The 16,606-nt window shown below is 37.6% G+C and overlaps 1 non-coding gene across 1 annotated transcript; it reads left to right on the top strand.

Annotated features, from left to right (window-relative positions):
- Nucleotides 1-1,287: 1,287 nt before the first annotated feature.
- LOC112792898 (small nucleolar RNA R71) lies at nucleotides 1,288-1,395 on the top strand. The gene has a single exon (XR_003197617.1). It is a non-coding gene; the product is annotated as a small nucleolar RNA R71 (small nucleolar RNA).
- Nucleotides 1,396-16,606: the final 15,211 nt, after the last annotated feature.

The raw sequence follows: 16,606 nt of genomic DNA, 5'->3' as shown, positions 1-16,606 counted from the left end.
GTTTTATTGACTTGTCTGCCATCTCTAATGGGATTCTTGCAGCTTGTACATCAAAGATCCCCAGTTTTTCCATTACAGAGAGTGGCATAAGATTTATACCTGACCCCAGGTCACACAGAGCCTTCTCAAAGGTCATGGTGCCTATAGTATAGGATATTAAGAATTTACCAGGATCTTGTTTCTTTTGAGGTAAAGTTTGCTGAACCCATGTATTTAGTTCACTAATGAGCAAGGGAGGTTCCTCTTCCTAAGTCTCGTTACCAAACAACTTGGCATTCAGCTTCATGATGGCTCCTAGATATTGAGCAACTTGCTCTTCAGTTACATCTTCATCCTCTTCAAAGGAATAGTAGTTCTCAGAGCTCATGAATGACAAAAAGAAGTTTAATGGAATCTCTATGGTTTCTATATGAGCCTCAGATTCCTTTAGGTCCTCAATAGGGAACTCCTTTCTGTCTGGAGGACGTCCCATGAGGTCTTCCTCATTGGGCTTCACGTCCTCCCCTTCCTCTTTGGATTCAGCCATTTTGATTATATCAATGGCCTTGCACTCTCTTTTTGGATTCTCTTCTGTATTGCTTGGGAGAGTACTAGGAGGAGTTTCAGTGATTTTCTTACTTAGCTGACCCACTTGTGCCTCCAAATTTCTAATGGAGGACCTTATTTCATTCATGAAACTTAGAGTGGCCTTAGATAGATCAAAGACTATGTTTGCTAAGCTAGAGGGACTCTGCTTAGAATTCTTGTCTGTTGCTGAGAAGATGATGGAAAAGGCTTGCTATTGCTAAACCTGTTTCTTCCACCATTATTAAAGCCTTGTTGAGGCTTTTGTTGATCCTTCCATGAGAAATTTGGATGATTTCTCCATAAGAGATTATAGGTATTTCCATAGGCTTCACCCATGTAATTTACCTCTTCCATTGCAGGGTTCTTAGGATCATAAGCTTCTTCTTCAGAAGATGCATCTTTAGTACTGTTGGATGCATTTTGCAATCCATTCAAACTCTGAGATATCATATTGACTTGTTGGGTCAATATTTTGTTCTGGGCTAGTATGGCATTCTGAGCATCAATTTCAAGAACTCCCTTCCTCTGAGGTGTCCTATTACTCACAGGATTCCTCTCAGAGGTGTACATGAATTGGTTATTTGCAACCATGTTAATGAGTTCTTGAGCTTCTGCAGGCGTTTTCTTTAGGTGAATGGATCCACTTGCAGAATGGTCCAGTGACATCTTAGAGAACTCAGATAGACCATCATAGAATATATCCAAAATGGTCCACTCTATAAGCATGTCAGAAGGACACTTTTTGGTCAACTGCTTGTATCTTTCCCAAGCTTCATAGAGGAATTCACCATCTTTTTGCCTGAAGGTCTGAACATCCACTCTAAGCTTGCTCAGCTTTTGAGGAGGAAAGAACTTGGCCAAGAAGGCCGTGACCAGCTTATCCTAAGAGTCCATGCTATCTTTAGGTTGTGAGTCCAACCATGCTCTAGCTCTGTCTCTTATAGCAAAAGGGAAAAGCATGAGCCTGTAGACTTCAGGATCTACTCCATTAGTCTTAATAGTATCACAGATCTGCAAGAACTCAGTTAAAAACTGATAGGGATCTTCTGATGGAAGTCCATGAAACTTGTAGTTTTGTTGCATTAGAGCAACTAGTTGAGGCTTCAGCTCAAAATTGTTTGCTCCAATGGCAGGGATTGAGATGCTTCTTCCATAAAAATTGGAAGTAGGTGTAGTATAATCACCAAGCATCTTCCTTGCATTATTATTGGGTTCAGCCATGTCTCCTTCTTTTTCGAGATTCTCTGTAAGGTTTTCTCTGAATTATTGTGCTTTAGCTTCTCTTAACTTCTTCTTCAGAGTCCTTTCAGGTTCAGGATCTGCTTCAACAAGAATGTCCTTGTCCTTGATCTTGCTCATATGAAAAAGAAGAGAACAAAGAAAGTATGGAATCCTCTATGTCACAGTATAGAGATTTCTTTATGTGAGTAGAAGAAAATAAGAAGAAAATCCGAACACATGTAGAGGGGAGAAAAGGGTTCGAATTATGAGTAGAAGAGAAGTGTTAGTAGATAAATAAATAAATAGAAGAAGATGAGAGAGAGGAGTTTTCGAAAATTAACAAAAAAAAGAAAAATATTTTTGTTTTTATTTTAAATTAAATTTAAAATTCGAATTTATAAAAAGGAATAAAATTAAAAATTAAAACAATTAGTTAAATAAAAAGATTTTTGGAAAAGAGGAAGGTGATTTTCGAAAATTAGAGAGAGGAAAGTAGTTAGGTGGTTTTGAAAAAGATAAGAAATAGAAAAACAAACAAAAAGTCAATTAGTTAGTTGGAAAATATTTGAAAATCAATTTTGAAAAGATATGGAGTTAGAAAAGATTTTTGAAATTGATTTTGAAGAAAGATATGATTGAAAAGATATGATTGAGATTTGTTTTGAAAAAGATTTGAAAAGGAAATTAAAGAGATTTGATTTTTAAAATTAAAATTAATTACTTGACTAACAAGAAACTAAAAGATATGATTCCAGAATTTAAAGATTGAACCTTTCTTAACAAGAAAGTAACAAACTTCAAATTTTTGAACCAATCACATTAATTGTTAGTAAAGTTTTTGAAAATCATGAAATAAAGATCAGAAAAAAAGATTTTGAAAATCAATTTTAAAAATTTTTGAAAATAATAATAAAAAATAAAAAAGATTTAATTTTTGAAAAAGACTTTGAAAAGATAAGATTTTTAAAATTGAAATCTTGGCTTGACTAATAAGAAACAACTTATTTGAAAATTTTTTGACTAAGTCAACCCAAAGATTTTGAAATTTATGAATAAAATAAGGGAAAGATATTTTTTATTTTTGAATTTTTAATGAGGAGAGAGAAAAACAAAAATATGACCCAAAACATAAAAATTTTGGATCAAAAACCAACGATGCATGCAAGAACACTATGAATGTCAAGATGAACACCAAGAACACTTTGAAGATCAAGATGAACATCAAGACATATTTTTGAAAAATTTTCACGAAAAGAAAAACATGTAAGACACCAAACTTAGAAATTTTTCATGTTTAGACACTATGAATTCAAAAATGCATATGAAAAATAACAAAAGACACAAAACAAGAAAATATGAAGGTCAAACAAGAAGACTTACCAAGAACAACTTGAAGATCATGAAGAATATAATGCATGAATTTTTCGAAAAAATGCATAAATTTTAAAAAACATGCAATTGACACCAAACTTAAAAATTGACTCAAGACTCAAACAAGAAACACAATTTTTTTTATTTTATGATTTTATAATTTTTTTGTATTTTTCGAAAATTAATTGTGGAAAAATGAAAAAGAAGAAAAATTTTGAAAGATTTTTGAAAACTTTTTGAAAAGAAAATTACCTAATCTGAGCAACAAGATGAACCGTCAGTTGTCCAAACTCAAACAATCCCCGACAATAGTGCCAAAAACTTGATAGGCAAAATTGTGACTCATACTTTTTACAACTCGAACAATTCCTAGCAATGGCTCCAAAAACTTGGTGCACAATACTATGGTTCACACACATTCTTCACAACTTCGCACAACAAACCAGCAAGTGCATTGGGTCGTCCAAGTAATAAACCTTACGTGAGTAAGGGTCGATCCCACGGAGATTGTTGGTATGAAGCAAGCTATGGTCATCTTGTAAATCTCAGTCAGGCAGATTCTAATGGTTATAATGGTTTTCGAATATAAAGATAAATAAAGCATAAAATAGAGATATAGATACTTATGTAATTCATTGGTGGGAATTTCAGATAAGCGCATGAAGATACTGTGTTCCTTCTGAATCTCTGCTTTCCTACTGCTTTCATCCAATCATTCTTACTCCTTTCCATGGCAAGCTGTATGTTGGGGGATCACCGTTGTCAATGGCTACCGTCCGTCCTCTCAGTGAAAATGGTTCAGGTGCGCTGTCACCACACGGCTAATCATCTTTCAGTTCTCGATCATGTAAAAATAGGATTTACTATCCTTTTGCGTTGTCACCACGCCCTACAGTCGTGAGTTTGAAACTCGTCACAGTCATTCAATCCCTGAATCCTACTCAGAATACCACAGACAAGGTTTAGACTTTTCAGATTCTCAAGAATGCTGCTAATGGATTCTAGCTTATAAGTGAGAATGGTGATGAGCATCACATAATTATCATATTCATCAGGTTCTTGGGTGTGAATGAATATCTTAGAAAAAGAATAAGCGTAAATTGAATAGAAAACAGTAGTAATTTGCATTAACACTCGAGAAACAGCAGAGCTCCACACCCTTAATCTATGGTGTGTAGAAACTCCACCGTTGAAAATACATAAGAGATAAAGGTGTTCATTGGTTCCGGCCCAAGAGAGGGAACCAGGATAACCAAGACTTAATGGTTCAAAAAGACTGAATGGTCTAAGAGAGACCCCTAATACAATAATAAAAAGTTCTATTTATACTAAACTAGCTACGAGGGTTACAGAGATAAGTAATTAATGTAGAAATCCACTTCCGAGGCCCACTTGGTGTGTGCTTGGGTGGAGCTTGAGCTTTACACATGCAGAGGCTTCTCTTGGAGTTAAACACCAAGTTGTAACGTGTTTTTGGCGTTTAACTCTAGTTTGTGACGTGTTTCTGGCGTTTTACTCCAGAATGCAGCATGGAACTGGCGTTGAACGCCAGTTTGTGTCGTCTAAGCTCGAATAAAGCATGGACTATTATATATTTCAGGAAAGCCTTGGATGTCTACTTTCTAACGTAATTAAGATCGCACCATTTGGAGTTCTATAGCTCCAGAAAATCTATTTCGAGTGCAGGGAGGTCAGAATCCAACAGCATCTATAGTCCTTTTTTAGCCTCCTATCAGATTTTTGCTTAGGTCCCTTAATTTTAGCCAGAAAATACCTGAAATCATAGAAAAACACACAAACTCATAGTAAAGTCCAGAAATGTGAATTTTGCATAAAAAATAATAAAAACATCCCTAAAAGTAGCTAGATTCTACTAAAAATTACCTAAAAACAATGCCAAAAAGCGTATAAATTATCCGCTCATCAGAAGGCTCTATTGTTAGGAGAGGCAACCATGCGTCGTGAACCAGGAGGCCAAGAGATACACACTCAAGCTCTCACAGATAGAACGGAAGTGGTTGTCAGGCACGCGTTCATAAGGGAGGATGATGATGAGTGTCACGGATAATCACATTCATCAGGTTGAAGTACGAGAGAATAGCTTAAAACAAGAATAAGCATGAATTGAATATTGCATTAATTCATGAGGAACAGCAAAGCTCCACACCTTAATCTATGATGTGTAGAAACTCCACCGTTGAAAATACATAAGAATAAGGTCCAGACATGGCCGAATGGCCATGCCTCCCAAATAACATGAAACAATCGGAAAAGGGTTCAAAGACCTGATCCCAAGATCAAAGATGATCAAAAGATGAAAATACAATAGTAAAAAGTCCTATTTATAGTGAACTAGTAACTTAGGGTTTACTAAAATAAGTAAATAATGCAGAAATCCACTACCGGGGCCCACTTGGTGTGTGCTTGGGCTGAGCATTGAAGCTTTCACATGCATAGGCTTTTTTTGGAGTTAAACGCCAGCTCTGGTGCCAGTTTGGGCGTTTAACTCCAGCTTTTATGTCAGTTCTGGCGTTTAAGGCCAGAAAAGGGTAGAAAGTTGGCGTTAAAACGCCAGTTTGCGTTATCAAAACACGGGTAAAGTATGGACTATTATATATTGCTGGAAAGCACAAGATGTCTAATTTCCAAAGCAATTGAGAGCGCACTAATTGGGCTTATATAGCTCCATAAAATTCATTTCGAGTGCAGGGAGGTCAGAATCCAACAGCATCTGCAGTCCTTTTTCAGCCTCTGAATCAGTTTTTTTCTCGGGTCCCTCAATTTCAGCCAAAAAATACCTGAAATCACAGAAAAACACACAAACTCATAGTAAAGTCTAGAAATATGATTTTTTCATAAAAAATAATAATTATATACTAAAAACTAACTAAATCATACTAAAAACTACCTAAAAACAATGCCAAAAAGCGTATAAATTATCCGCTCATCAGTGCACGAAATTGAAATCACACTTTTACAACTCCGCACAACTAACCAGCAAGTGCACTGGGTCGTCCAAGTAATAAAACCTTATGCGAGTAAGGGTCGATCCCACAGAGATTGTCGGCTTGAAGCAAGCTATGGTCGTCCTGTAAATCTTAGTCATGCGGATTCAAATGGTTATGAGATTTTGATAATTAAAAGATAAATAAAACATAAAATAAAATAAAGATACTTATGTAATTCACTGGTGAGAATTTCAGATAAGCATTTGGAGATGCTTCGTTGCTTCTGAACCTCTGCTTTCCTATTGTCTTCATCCAATCATGCGTGCTTCCTTCCATGGCAAGCTGTATATTGGTGGATCACCGTTGTCAATGGCTACCATCTGTCCTCTCAGTGAAAATAGTCCAGGTACAGTTTCCGCACGGCTAATCATCTATCGGTTCTCACTTGTGTCGGAATAGGATCTCTCTATCCTTTTGCGCACTGTCACTGCGTCCAACATTCGCGAGTTTGAAGCTCGTCACAGTTATCCAATCACAGATCCTACTCGGAATATCACAGACAAGGTTTAGACTTTCCGGATCTCAGGAATGCTGCAATTGGTTCTAGTCTATACCACAAAGGTTTTAATCACACGGATTCGAATGCTCTGTTGTCAGGAGAGGCGAGTCAAATTCGTGAATCTGAGACCCAAGAGACTATACTCCGGCTATTCTCCAATGACTACGTTGAACATCATGTAGACCACTTGTGGTTGTCAGGCACGCGGATCTTGGATAAACGAGTAACGAAGATAGTGGGTGATTATCACGGGTCACCCCTTCATTCTGACTTAACTGAATTAAGTATGAGAGTATATCTTGGAGAAGAAGTAAGCGTAAATTGAAAGAGAAACAATAGTACTTGCATTAATTCATGAAGAACAGTAGAGCGCTGCACCTTAATCTATGAGGTGTAGAAACTCCACCGTTGGAAAATACATAAGAGAAAAAGGTCTAGGCATGGCCGAATGGCCAGCCTCCTAAAATGTGAAAAATGGAATAAGCTCCCTAATACAATAGTAAAAAGTGCTATTTATACTAAACTAGTTACTAGGGATTACAAAAAATAAGTAACTAAGTGTAGATAGTGCAGAAATCCACTTCCGGGGCCTACTTGGTGTGTATTTGGGCTGAGCTTTGAAGCTTTCACGTGCATAGGCCATTCTTGAAGTTAAATTCTAGCTTGGATGCCAGTTTTGGCGTTTAACTCCAGTTTTGGTGCCAGTTCTTGCATTTAACGCCAAAAAGGGGTCTCTGTTGGGCATTTGGACGATAGTTTGGGCCATCAAATCTCGAGCAAAGTATGGAATATTATACATTGCTGGAAAGCCCAAGATGTCTATTTTCCAACACAATTGAGAGCGCACCAATTAGGCTTCTGTAGCTCCAGAAAATCCACTTCGAGTGTAGGAGGGTCATAATCCAACAACATTTGCAGTCCTTTCTCAGCTTCTGAATCAGACTTTTGCTCAGGTCCCTCAATTTCAGTCTGAAAATACCTGAAATTATAGAAAAACACACAAACTTATAGTAAAGTCCAGAAATGTGATTTTTGTATAAAAACTAATAAAAATATAATAAAAAGTAACTAAAACATACTAAAAACTACCTAAAAATAATGCCAAAAAGCGTATAAATTATCCGCTCATCACAACACCAAACTTAAATTGTTGCTTGTCCCCAAGCAACCAAAAACAAAATAGGATAAAAAGAAGAGAATATACAATAAATTTCAAAATATCAATGAAGCTTAGTTCTAATTAGATGAGCGGGACTAGTAGCTTTTTGCTTCTGAACAGTTTTGGCATCTCACTTTATCCTTTGAAGTTCAGAATGATTGGCATCCATAGGAACTCAGAATTCAGATAGAGTTATTGATTTTCCTAGTTTAGTATGTTGATTTTTGAACACAGCTACTTATGAGTCTTGGCCGTGACCCTAAGCATTTTGTTTTCCAGTATTACCACCGGATACATAAATGCCACAGACACATAACTGGGTGAACCTTTTCAGATTGTGACTCAGCTTTGCTAGAGTCCCCAGTTAGAGGTGCCCAGAGTTCTTAAGCACACTCTTTTTGCTTTGGATCACGACTTTAACCACTCAGTCTCAAGCTTTTCACTTGGACCTTCATGACACAAGCACATGGTTAGGGACAGCTTGATTTAGCCACTTAGGCCAGGATTTTATTCCTTTGGGTCCTCTTATCCACTGATGCTCAAAGCCTTGGATCCTCTTTACCCTTGCCTTTTAGTTTAAAAGGTTATTGACTTTTTGCTCTTGCCTTTTGGTTTAAAGAGCTATTGGCTTTTTCTACTTGCTTTTTCTTTTTCTTTCTTTTTCTTTATTTTTTGCATTTTTTTTGCAAGCTTAGTTTTTCACTGCTTTTTCTTGCTTCAAGAATCAATTTTATGATTTTTCAGATTATCAATAACATTTCTCTTTTTTTCGTTATTCTTTCAAGAGCCAACAATTTTAACATTCATAAACTCCACTATAAAAAATATGCACTGTTCAAGCATTCATTCAGAAAACAAAAAGTATTGCCACCAAATCAACATAATTAAACTAATTTCAAGATAAAATTTGAAATTCGTGTACTTCTTGTTCTTTTGCAAATAGAAACATTTTTCATTTAAGAAAGGTAAAAGATTCATGGAACATTCATAGCTTTAAGACATAGATACTAAACACTAATGATCATGTAATGAAGACACAAATATAGTCAAAACATAAAGCATAGGAAACGAAAAACAGAAGAAGAAATAACAAGGAAATTAAAGACGGGTCCACCTTAGTGACGGCGGCTAGTTCTTCCTTTTGATGACCCTATGGAGTGCTTTTGGTTCTCCATCTTTAGTTGCTCCATGTTGGAACTCAAATATCCTAAAGAGGTGTTGAGTTGCTTGATGAGCGGATAATTTATACGCTTTTTTGCATTGTTTTTATGTAGTTTTTAGTATGTATTAGTTACTTTTTAGTATATTTTTATTAGTTTTTATGCAAAAATCACATTTTTGGACTTTACTATGAATTTTTGTGTTTTTCTGTGATTTCAGGTATTTTCTAGCTGAAATTGAGGGACCTAAGCAAAAATCTGATTCAGAGGCTGAGAAAGGACTGCAGATGCTGTTGGATTCTGTCCTCCCTGCACTCGAAGTGGATTTTCTGGAGCTACAGAAGCCCAATTGGCGCACTCTCAAATGCGTTGGAAAGTACACATCTTGGGATTTCCAACAATGTATAATAGTCCATACTTTGCCCGAGATTTGATGGCCTAAACTGGCGTCCAAATGCCCACAAGAGACTCCTTTTCTGGCGTAAAATGCCAGAACTGGCACCAAAGCTGGAGTTAAACGCCCAAACTAGCACCAAAACTGGCGTTTGAACTCCAAGAAGAGCCTATGCACGTGAAAGCTTCAATGCTCAGCCCAAACACACACCAAGTGGGCCCTGGAAGTGGATTTCTGCACTATCTACTCATTTTCTATAAACCTAGTTTACTAGTTTAGTATAAATAGCACTTTTTACTATTCTATTCACATCTTTGGACCACTTTTTGATCCTTTGATTAGGTCTTTGAACCCTATTTCAAATGTATTGTGCTATTTGGGGAGGCTGGCCATTCAGTCATGGCTAGACCTTGTTCTTATGTATTTTCCAACGGTGGAGTTTCTACACCTCACAGATTAAGGGGAGGAGCTCTGATATTCCTCGAGTATTAATACAAGTATTATTGTTTTTCTATTCAATTCACGCCTACTTCTCCTCCAAGATATACTCTTGTACTTAATTCAGTTAAGTCAGAATGAAGGGGGACCCGTGACAATCACCCAATCTTCGTTACTCGCTTAGCCAAGATCCGCGTGCCTGACAACCACAAAGCGGTCTACATGATGTTCAATGTAGTCATTCGACGACAGCTGGAGTATACTCTCTTTGGTTTCTGACCCACGGATCTGAATCACCTCTCCTGACAATAGAGCATTCGAATCCATGACATTAGAACCTTCGTGGTATAAGCTAGAATCAATTGGCAGCATTCTTGAGATTCGGAAAGTCTAAACCTTGTCTGTGGTATTCCGAGTAGGATCTGAGATGGGATGACTGTGACAAGCTTCAAACTCATTACTGTTGGGCGCAGTGACAGTGTGCAAAAGAATAAATGTATTCTATTCCGACATGATCGAGAATCGACAGCTGATTAGCCATGCGGAAAACCGTAGAGGACATATTTTCACTGAGAGGACGGATGGTAGCCATTGACAACAGTGATCTACCAACATATAGCTTACCATGGAAGGGAGTACGCATGATTGGATGAGGACAATAGGAAAGCAGAGGTTCAAAGGCAACAAAGCATCTCTAAACACTTATCTGAAATTCCCACCAAGGAACTAAATAAGTAACTTTATTTTATTTTTCGCTTTATTTATCTTTTAATTATCAAAATCTTATTACCATTTGAATCTGCCTGACTGAGATTTATAAGATGATCATAGCTTGCTTCAAGCCGTCAATCTCCGTGGGATCGACCCTTACTCACATAAGGTATTACTTGGACGACCCAGTGCACTTGCTGGTCAGCTGTGCGGAGTTGTGAGAAAAGTGTGAAATCACAATTTTGCATACCATTGCTCCCAATAGTTGTGTGGAGGGAAATACATCCCTTGAGGCATCTCAGGGATTTCTTGATGAGGGACTTCCTCATGCTCTTGTTGAGGTCCATGAGTGGGCTCTCTTGTTTGCTCCATCCTCTTTCTAGTGATGGGCTTTTGAGATAAATATCTCTATCTCCTATGACTCAGAGGTGGAAGCAACTACCTTCCCTTTCCTCTTTCTAGAGATTTCTCTAGCCTTAGGTGCCATTAATGGTTATAGAAAAACAAAAAGCAGGACTTTTTCCACACCAAACTTAAAAGGTTTGCTCGTCCTCGAGCAAAAAAAGAAAGAAAAGATGAGAAGAAAAAGAAATGGAGGAGATGAAGGTGTGTGAATGGTTTGGCCAAGGGTGTTAGGAAGTGTTTGTGATGTGTGAAAATAAAGGCGGTAAGGAAGGGTATTTATAGGGTAAGAGAGAGAGAGGGAATTCGTGTGAGAATGGGTGGGGTTGGGAGGGAAATATTTTAAATTTGAATGGTGAGTTAGGTGGGGTTTTATGAGGGGTTTTTGGGGAAGAGTGGATGGATGTGAGTGGTGGAGAGATTATGAGGAAGAGGGTAGGATTTGATAGGTGAATGGTGTTTGGGGAAGAGTGTTATGGAAAGGTGTGAAGAGGAGAGAGAGTGAGTTGGGGTAGGTGGGGATCCTGTGGGGTCGACAGATCCTGAGGTGTCAAGAATTTCTCATTCCTACACCATTCTGGCATTTAAACGCCCTCTGTGTGCCATTTCTGGCATTTAACGCCAGCTCTACTGCCTTTCCTAGCGTTAAACGCCAATCTAGCTGCCATTTCTGGCATTTAACGCCCAGAATGCTGCCAGACTGAGCGTTAAACGCCCATTCTATTATCCTTACTGGCGTTTAATACTACCAGGCACCAGACACCCTTTTCTGGTGTTAAACACCAGTCTGTCTGCCCATTATGGCGTTTAACGCCCAGAATGCTGCCATTTTGGGCATTAAACGCCCATTTTGCTATCCTTACTGGCGTTTAAACGCCAGTAAGCTCGTCCTCAAGGGTGTGCTATTTTTTTGTGTTGTTTTTTATTCCTGCTTTAATTCTGCAGCTATTTTTGTGATTTCACATGATCATCAACATAAAGAAAACATAAACTAACAATGGAGAATAAAAAAGTAATTAACATAGATCATAAAATTGGGTTGCCTCCCAATAAGCGCTTCTTTAATGTCAATAGCTTAACACGAAGCTCTTATAGAGCTTCACAGATGCTCAGAGCAGGATTGTGGCCTCCCAACACCAAACTTAGAGTTTAAATATGGGGGCTCTGCTTGACTCTGTATGGAGAGAAGCTTTTCATGCTTCCTCTCCATGGTTACAGAGGAAGATCCTTGAGCCTTAAACACAAGGTAGTCCTCATTCAATTGAAGGACTAACTCTCCTCTGTCCACAGCAATTATAGCCCTTGCTGTGGCTAGGAAGGATCTTCCAAGGATGATGGATTCATCCTCCTCCTTCCCAGTGTCCAGGATTATGAAGTCAGCAAGGATGTAGAGGCCTTCAACCTTCACTAAGGCATCCTCTACAAGTCCATAAGCCTGTTTCATTGATTTGTCTGCCATCTCTAGTGAGATTCTTGCAGCTTGTACGTTGAAGATTCCTAGTTTCTCCATTACAGAGTGTGGTATGAGGTTTATACTTGACCCCAGGTCACACAGAGCCTTCTCAAAGGTCATGGTGCCTATAGTACAAGGTATTAAGAACCTTCCGGGATCCGGTTTCTTCTGAGGTATTTTCAGCTGAACCAAGGCATTCAGCTCATTGATGAGCGATGGAGGTTTATCCTTCCAAGTCTCATTACCAAATAACTTGGTATTCAGCTTCATAATTGCTCCTAGATACCGAGCAACTTGCTCTTCAACAATATCTTCATCTTCTTCAGAGGAAGAGTACTCATCAAAGCTCATGAATGGCAATAGTAAGTTCAGTGGAATCTCTATGGTCTCTGTATGAGCCTCAGACTCCTTTGGTTTCCCATTAGGGAACTTCTCGGTGGTCAGTGGACATCCATTGAGGTCTTTCTTACTGGAAATCACTGCCTTTTCCTCCTCTATATGTTCGACCATTTTGGTTATAGTTATGGCCTTGCACTCTCCATTTGGATTATCTTCTATATTGCTTGGGAGAGTACTATGAGGAGTTTCAGTAACTCTTTTACTCAATTGACCTACTTGTGCCTCTAAATTTCTGATAAAGGACCTTGTTTCAGTCATAAAACTGAGAGTGGCTTTAGATAGATCAGAGACTAAGTTTGCTAAGCGAGAGAGGCTCTGCTCAGAATTCTCTGTCTGTTGCTGAGAAGATGATGGAAAAGGCTTGCTGTTGCCAAACCTATTTCTCCCACCATTATTATTATTGAAGCATTGTTGAGACTTTTGTTGATCCTTTCATGAGAAATTTGGATGATTTCTCCATGAAGGATTATAGGTATTTCCATAGGATTCTCCCATGTAATTCACCTCTTCCATTGCAGGATTCTTAGGGTCAAAAGCTTCTCCTTTAGAAGAGGCTTCTTTAGTACTACCGGATGCAACTTGTAATCCAGTCAGATTCTGAGAATTCATATTGACTTGCTGAGTCAATATTTTGTTCTGAGCCAATATGGCATTCAGAGTATCAATTTCAAGAACTCCTTTCTTCTGAGTCATCCCATTATTCACAGGATTTCTTTCAGAAGTGTACATGAACTAGTTATCTAAAACCATCTCAATGAGTTCCTGAGCTTTTGCAGGTGTTTTCAGATGAAGAGATCCACTAGCAGAATGGTCCCATGACATTGACAAACCCCAAATTGACGGGTTGTTTTGTATTAAGTTTAGAGTGTTTTGATAACCTTTTGTCACATTTAGCCTATGAATTAGCATGGTTTTGTTATCTCTCCCATATTTGTGCTTAAGTGTAAAAACATGCTTTTTAAGCCTTATTTTGATGAATTCTAGTTCCTCTTTGATTCCATAAGATGCCTTGATGTGTCTGCTAGTAATTACAGGATTGAAATAGGCTAGGCATGGATCAAAGGAAGCAAGGAAGGAAGCATGCAAGTGGAGAGAAGCACAAAAAGCCAAAGAGTTGATCTCGGCCAAGCACGCGTATGCGCACAAGGCGCTCGCGCGCACATCGTAGAATTAGCCAGGGACGCGCACGCGTACCGTGCGCGCACGCGTCGTAGTCCGCACGTGATTCTTTTATTGCAACACGTGCCTGGCGATTTTGGAAGGTTTTCAGCAACCAACTTTGGCGCCAAAATGCACATAAGAGCCAAGGATTGAAGGGGATTGATACACATTCACATCCATAGACTAATTTTAGATCCTTAGGTAGATATTTTTAGTTAGTTACATTTGTAGAGAGAGAAACTCCAACTTCTCTCTAGGATTCATCTTCATTTTCTCAATTCTCAACCATTCCTTGGTAAGATCTATTACAACACTCAATTTACTTTGTTCATGTTGTAGATCCTCTTCTCTAATCTCATTAGTGTTTGTAATTGTTCAATTCTCATAAGTCTTAGATTCAACTTTGTTGTTATTGGATTCTATTGATTCATTGAAGATTTCATTTTCATTGTTCATTGTTGATTGTTGTTAATCTCTTGCATTGAATTGCTTTGATCCTAATTCTTTTCTCTCCATTTTGCTATGTCTTTCATTCTTGCTCTCCAAATGTTTGAGAAAATGCCAACTTTAGATATGGAGTAGTATCCCCTCACTTGGCCTAGTGGTTGAGTCATTGGAGACACTTGAATAATGGATGACAATTGTTGATTAAGAATTGAGAATTGCTAATTGACTTGGAGTGCACTAAAGCTAGACTTCCCTAGGGTAAGACTAGGACTTGTGACTCAAGTTAGTTACTTTCACTTGACTTTCCTCTATAATTAGGGGTTGACTAAGTGAAGCAACACTCCTTTGTTATCACAATTGAAGGAAACTATAGTGATGGAACTTCCAATGTTCAACCTTGGCCAAGGTTTTTACTATTGATTGATTGTTGTTCCCTTTTATTAACACTTCTAGGCCACATTCTTTAGACCACAAAAGACCACTTAACCAATAGCATGCATCCTTGTAGCATTCCTAGGGAAGAACGACTCGGGACTAATACTCTCGGTTATAGATTGTAGATTTGTTTGATGATGGATTTTGCGTCGGTTTAGACTATACTACGATTGATTACTTGATAATTTCTATACCGGCAAAAATTCATTCGTCAGACATCTTGTACAATTCAGATAGACCATCATAGAATATACATATGATGCTCCATTTTGGAAGCATGTTAGAAGGACATCTTTTGGTTAATTGCTTGTATCTTTCTCAAGCTTCATAGAGAGATTCGCCTTCCTTCTATTTGAAGGTTTGGACTTCTACTCTAAGCTTGCTCATCTTTTGAGGTAGAAAGAATTTGGTCAAGAAAGCATTGACCAACTTGTCCCAAGAGTTCAGGCTTTCTCTAGGTTGTGAGTCCAACCATATCCTAGCTCTGTCTCTTACAGCAAAGGAGAAAAGCATAAGTCTGTAGACCTCGCGATTAACCCCATTGGTCTTAACAGTATCACAGATCTGCAAGAATTCAGCTAAGAACTGATGAGGATCTTCTGATGGAAGTCCATGAAACTTGCAATTCTGCTGCATTAGAGAAACTAATTGAGGCTTAAGCTCAAAGTTGTTTGCTCTAATTGTAGGAATTGAGATGCTTCTTCCATAGAAGTTGGAAGTTAGTGCAGTATAGTCACCAAACATCTTCCTTGCATCTCTGGCATTGTTGTTGGGTTCGACTGCCATGTCTGCTTCTTTTTCGAAATTTTCTATAAGGTCCTCTTCGGAGTGTTGTGCTTTAGCTTCTCTTAGCTTCCTTTTCAGAGTCCTTTCAGGTTCAGAATAAGGTTCAACAAGAATGTCTTTATCGCTGTTTCTGCTTATATGAAAAAGAAGATAACAAAGGGAGTAGTGGAATACTCTATGTCACAGTATAGAGATTCCTTGAGGTGTCAGAAGAAAAGAAGAATAGAGGAATGAGGTAGAGATAGAATAAGAAGAATTCGAATACAGAGGGAGAGAGAGGGTTCGAATTATAAGTAGAAGGAAAGTGTTAGCAGATAAATAGAAGGAGATGAGAGAGAGAGTATTCAAAAATTAAAACTAAAATAATTAGTTAATTAAAAAGATTTTTGAAAAAGTGGTTAGTGATTTTCGAAAATTGGAAGTGGAAAAGTGGTTAGGTGGTTTTGAAAAAGATAAGAAATAGTAATTAGTTGAAAAAGTTTTGAAAATAATTTTGAAAAGATAAGAAGTTAGAAAAAGATTTTGAAATGAAAATTTTAAAAAGATATTATTGAAATTTATTTTGAAAAAAGAGTTAAAAAGATTTGATTTTTAAAATTAAAGTTGATGACTTGACTAACAAGAAATTAAAAGATATGATTCTAAAATTCAAAGATTGAACCTTTCTTAACAAGAAAGTAACAAGCTTAAAATTTTGAATCAAAACATTAATTGTTAGCAAGGATTTTCGAAATATGAGATAAGATTAAGAAAAAGATTTTTGAAAAATTAGTTTGAAAATTTTCAAAAAAAATTGAAAGATGAATGTTTAAAATATGTTTGATGCAAAAAGTTATGAATTAAAACATGAAAAATTGAAAAAATTCGAATTGGGAACAAAATTACCTCCCTTGTGTTATCCTGGCACTAAACGCCCAAAATGCTATCCATTCTGGCGTTTAACGCCCACTTGACTGCCTCTTTGGGCGTTTAACGCCCAGCCAGATACCCTGCCC

Source organism: Arachis hypogaea, chromosome 3, assembly GCF_003086295.3.
Source record: "Arachis hypogaea cultivar Tifrunner chromosome 3, arahy.Tifrunner.gnm2.J5K5, whole genome shotgun sequence".
Lineage (NCBI taxonomy): Eukaryota > Viridiplantae > Streptophyta > Magnoliopsida > Fabales > Fabaceae > Arachis > Arachis hypogaea.
This window is presented reverse-complemented; position numbering and strand designations above follow the sequence as displayed.